Raw genomic sequence first — 6,000 nt, 5'->3', positions numbered from 1 at the left:
GTTATGTGACATGGCGAATGGGATTAAGGTGACTAATCAGCTGACTTTAAATAGGGAGGTTATCATGGACCATCCAGATGAGCCCAATGTTATCACAAGGTCCTGAAAAGTGTGAAATGGAGGCAGAAGAGGAGTTCAGAGTGATGCAGTGGACTCAACCCACCATTGAGAGCTTTGAAGAGGGAAGAAGGAGGTCATGAGCCAAGAAATGTGGGCGGCCTCCAGCAGCTGGAAAGGGCAAAAAAATGGATTCCCTTTTAGAGCCTTGAGAAAAGGACACAGCCCTGCCAACACCTTGATTCTAGCCCAGCTGAGACTCTAGTCAGACTTCTGACCTCCAGAGCTGTAAAATAATAAATTCATGTTGTTTTAAGCTGCTAAATTTGTGGTAATTTGTTACTGTAGCAATATACAACTAATACAATAGTAGAGCTGTTAATTTTATCATCTCTTTCCCTCAGTTTTCAGACTTCAAGCCCTCATAGCTACCACAGTTAAACTGAAAAGGTATTTGTGGTTCAGTGTGGCTGATGCCAATCTTTCACAATCAATTAAAAGCAAGTTACAAACTTCCAAGCAACTGATGCATAGTAACAATAAGAAGCCCAGTATGAAGACAATTATTGCTAGACATCTCAAAGTCCTAAACGGATCACAAATGTGAGTTCAAAGTAGAGATCTGAGTTTTCTCATGTTCTTGGGGCATTTGAAAACTTATAGAGTTAGGGGTAACAACAAAAAATGCCTTGACCAGCAATATACTTCAATGGAATAAAAACTAAACACATCACAAAGAGAGAGGGAAAATAGGCAAATAAAGGCAGAAGGCTTGAAATGAGAACGAAACGAGAATGTGAAGGAGGAACAGTGAGAATCCTGGAAACAGAAGACCATTCAGGCACAATGGCAAGCATGTAATTTGCCCAAATCATAGACTCAGGCACCAGCTCTAACTTTTCCTTCTTCCTTTACCTCTGATGAATCATCAGCTCCTATCCCTCCGCCTCCTCATAATGCTGCGCTCCCTCAGCGAATTGCCTGCATTGCACCAACTTCTTCTCCCGCCTGGTTTCCTCCAAAGCTTCCTGACCTCTCTCCCGCCCCCTAGTCTTCTCCTTTCCAGGTCATCCTTCAAACTTCTTCCAAAGCGATGTTCCGGAAACACAACTCTATCCCCGGTTAAATCCTCACTGGCTTCTGGAGCCTTCGTCATGAAGTTCAAACTCCTTACAACGGATTATACAGTAGTTCTTAATAGTGTCATTTCTCTCCCACCTCCAACCCACTACCTTATCCCTGAATTATAATGAATTCCATTTTGTTGCTTGGAGACGCTACAGTGTTTCTAGCCACTGAGCCTTGCACAGACAGTTTTCTCTGCCTGGAATACACTCCTCCACCCTCCACCTAACCCCATGAGCTTCACCTGACTAATCTCATGCCTGCTTCAGATCTCAGCTAACAATAGCTCTTTTTCCAGGCAGGCTTCTTTGATCTCCAAACTTGAGTAGAGTGACACTCCTACAGGCTCCCAAAACATTCTATAATCACCCATCATATTGTAATTGCCTGTTCTCCTGTCTCCTGTCATATTGTTTTCCTGTCTCCACACTAAAATGCTAGATTCTTGAGTGAAGGAACTTTATCCTAAACAGCAAGTTAATTGTTACATCAAGCAAAATGCCTGGCATATACTGGTTTTTAATGAGTATTTTTCAAATGACAAGTAAAAAATATACAACATGTATGTTTAAGAAAGAAAGTACAGAATTCACTCTAATTGTTTCCATCTCTGACTGAATGCTGGTACTGTTTACTAGAATGAGGTAACCAAAACTTAGCCCCAGAAACCAGACCTAAGTTAAAAATTTTGTAGCCATTTATCCTCAGCCTAATGTAAGTGTGCAGCATTTAAAGTTACTTCTTTCAAATGAGCCTCAGCAATATTAACCAATAATCACAAGATTTCCTGCTGTCACCTCAAAAAACAGTGCTGGGGGCCGGTGCCGTGGCCGAGTGGTTAAGTGTGCGTGCTCCAACGCAAGCGGCCCACTGTTTCGTCGGTTCGAATCCTGGGCACAGACATGGCACCGCTCATCAAGCCACGCTGAGGTGGCGTCCCACATGCCACAGCTAGAAGGACTCACAACTAAGAATATACAACTATGTACCCGTGGGCTTTGGGGAGAAAAAGGAAAAAAATAAAATCCAATATTTAAAAAACAGTGCTAACGTGCTAGTCACATAGCAGAGAGCGCCTCATCGTTTCTCCTCTCTTCATTCTTCTTAGGGTTCAACTCACCAGATGCTCAGTTCTACTGACCAGGCTTTCTGTTTCTTCTCCCCAGTCCCACCATTTCCCTGAGCTTAATCTAACCCATTTTTGGATACAATATGTTGACTATATAGCCGACCCTTAACAGATTTGGCTTCCAAATTCTTCTAAGTAGTCGCCGATAATGCGTCTTTTCTTTTACCACTTTTATTGTGTTAACCAATAGGAATAGCTTGATCTGGCTTCTAGTTAAACGCCCTCTGGAAAGTCACAAAACTAGTTTTCCCCTTTTCCCTAGCTATAAATTTTCATGACATTGGGGTATTTGGAGGTTTAATAATTTGATTGCAGAAACTATTTGCAGATGAAAAGGATACTGAAATGGTTACTATTATAATGTGACTCTTCCATGAATGTTACCTTTCTCTTCCCTCACCAGTACAGGTGCAGCCCAGCCATTGAAATTTTGCAATTCTGCAGAGTAAACACTCTTAGATATTAGACAACATTGTGAAAGACCAAAGTGGTGATCAATCTCAGTAAGTACTGTTTAGAATGGCTTTCATTTCACCAGCTCCAAAAAACAGAATGTGGCCTCTGTATGACTTTACATTTTAGCACCGAGATACATTTTTGAAAGTAGGTGCTTATTGTCACTGGAAATTAATAATTACTCTCCAATCACTTATTGCCCATTGTATGCTCTCACTCTTTTTTTAAAATGAGGTTTTTAATCATAGAAACAGGGGAAGTTTTCAGTTCACGCTATCTGGAAGAAAGTTACATCATACTCAGTAGTTTGCAATCTAATGACAAAAAGTTAGGTAAAATAGAATCAAGTTTATAGAAGAAATCTACCAATACTTTAAACAAGCAGTCCTGTAGTAAAGGACTTGTTGAATTACAGTTTCTCTGTTTTTCATAACGAACTAGTCAACTTTTATGCAAAATGTTAGGCTGAATTTCTCTGTGACTCTACATACATCTTAATCATCTTTGCATCAGAGATGATAGCTCTTTTCTGACAAATTTGGTTTTAAACAAGTTAATCAAAATTCCATTTCCAAAACCATGATATTTAGTATTGTTTCATTGTTTTATTTTCAGTAAAGCAGAAATTTTTTCACATAAAAGACTCTCTTGAAAATTATCCTAAGAGTTTTCTCTCATAACGCTAAGTCGTGTTAAGAATTCACGAAGCAGAGCCTCTGCTGGGACAGAGCGTTAACTGAAAGATAAAACCTTAGCATGTCCACCTCTGACAACAGGAGATTGAATGTTGCTTTGATTCTGAATAATTAACTCGATTCAGAGAAAAGCACAGTAATAACTATCACTTGCCAACTATCACACGATGTCTCTGTTTCCATGGAGATGGAGTCATTTGATTCTCTTCCCTAACGATCACTATTTTAAGATCTAATCTGAGCAGCTATGTTTTTGGATCAATCAGTTTTATGCATTTATATTTATTGTAATTACTGTTATATTTGGACTGACTTCTAGCAGACTATTTTATGTTTCTATTTACCAAATCTTCTTATTTTCCCCCTCTCCTTTCCTGTCTCCCGTTGGATGGGTAAACTCTGCTGTTGGTCTATTTCTACACTCCTGGTGGATACCACTAATACATTGATAGCACGCATCTATTAACTTTCCCCTATCATTTTTAAGCCTATCCATGGCTAAATCATCCCCTTTTAAAAAGTCAGCTACTAGGTCAGAAGGCAAATTTGTGGGAATTAGAGAAAATCGACACTTCTTCAAAAAGAAAAAAATCATTGTAAATGAGTGTGGGGTTTTTCTAGAGCCCTGGCAGGCAGCAGCCCCATCTGGCTGTAGGCCCAGACACGCTCCCCTCTCAGCAGCTCAGGCATCACGTCGCGGCACAGACAGCTGCAAGCCTCACCCCCATGCCACCACTAGCAAGTAAGACAGCACTGTGAGGGCCGGAACTCAGGCCCTAATTGTCTCTCTAAGATGAGTCAGTATCATGAAGGATGCCTCCTCAGATGGGACGCCCTATTCAGGAAGAGTCCTATGCCACAATGCCAACTGAACAACCAAATAGTTTGGCATAAACATACCTCCTCTGGCCTTTCCATGACTCATGTGGTCATCACATAAAATACTTTAGTTCTGGATTGTCTGGGTCATGGCTGGGTTTGGTCCTTTATGGTTTAAACAGTAAGCCTTACCAAGTCAGTGACTCACACCAGCTTCCTTATCTCAAAGTACCCTAGGCCTATTTGTCTTCTTGCCTGAGGACTTTGTCCTAGAACAGGAGTTGGCAAATGTTTTCTGTAAAGGACCAGATAGTAAACATTTTAGGCTTGTGGCGTATAGCCTCTCTCATGACTACTGCGTTCTGCCTTCATAGCAGGAAAGAAGCCATAGATAACACACAAACAAATGAGCAGAACTGCACTCCAACAGAATGTTATTTACATAAACACGTGGTAGACAAATTTTGCCCCCGGCCCAGAGTTTTCTGACTCTTGTTCTAGAGTATTTTCAAAAAGGATCACCGTGTGATAGCTCTTCTGAAGCATTTTACATGTGAGGATTTTTTTCAAGCATTCAAATGATACTTCAGCTGGGAAAAATTCTAGATTTAAATATCTTTTTATTTAACAATCTAAAACTAGTATTCCAGGGGCCACCCAGTGGCGCAGCAGTTAAGTATGCACATGTTCCACTTCGGAGGCCCGGGGTTCGCCGGTTCCGATCCCTGGTGCGGGCATGGCACCACTGGCAAGCCACGCTGTAGTAGGCATCCCATATATAAAGTAGAGGAAGATGGGCATGGATGTTAGCTCAGGGCCAGTCTTCCTCAGCAAAAAGAGGAGTATTGGCAGCAGATGTTACTCAGGGTTAATCTTCCTCAAAAAAAAGAATTAGTATTGCAGTATCCAACATTGCTATTGCACAATCTTATAGCAATGAAATTCTTGTTAGATTGAGGGGGTATGCTTTTAATTTCTGAGAGCTATTGGAATTTTTCTCTTAGACTTAGATTTTCTTACATTTCATTATAACATGCATGGGTGTGAGTTATCATTTATCTATTCTGTTTCACACTGCATGAAATCTGTCAATTCATTGCATGAATATCTTGTCTTAGTTTAAGGAGATCTTACTCATTATTTTTTCAGTTATTTCCTTCTCTCTCTTTATTGTTTGTCTTGCCATCTGAAACACTTCTTATTCAGATATTGATGCTAATGCTGTTGGCCACAATTCTTAATTGTTTGTTACATGGTTCTTCTCTTTATCCCTATCTGATTCCTTTGGAGAAAGTTCCTGGACCTCATCTTCCAGCTCTCTAATTTATCTTCCATTGTGTCCATTCAGCTACTTAACCCCTCTATTGAGTTCTTTATTTAAGCTATTATATTTTTCAAATTAACTATTTCCGGTTGAGTTGATAAGTGATTGTCTTCTGCTTCATATGTCCTATTTCTACCTGCATCAGTTGGAAATTAAAATTACTTATACCTGTGAGTAACAGAAAATCTGATTAAGTAGGAGTTTAAACACATTAAGTTGTTTACTTTTCAAAAATAGCAAGCGGTTTGGAAGTAAGTCATTGCTGGCAGTTCCGAGTGTTAAGGTCAAGGGCTCTTCTTCCCATGATTTTTCCCTTGTGGTGGCTAGATGATGAATGCCCTCCAGTCATCCTGTAGCAGGTCCCAAGAAGAAGGGAGGGCGAGAAGAAGGAAGGA

Source organism: Equus caballus, chromosome 3 (assembly GCF_041296265.1).
Source record: "Equus caballus isolate H_3958 breed thoroughbred chromosome 3, TB-T2T, whole genome shotgun sequence".
NCBI classification, from domain to species: Eukaryota; Metazoa; Chordata; class Mammalia; order Perissodactyla; family Equidae; genus Equus; species Equus caballus.
The sequence above is the reverse complement of the archived record's forward strand: the minus strand, read 5'-3'. Positions refer to the sequence as shown.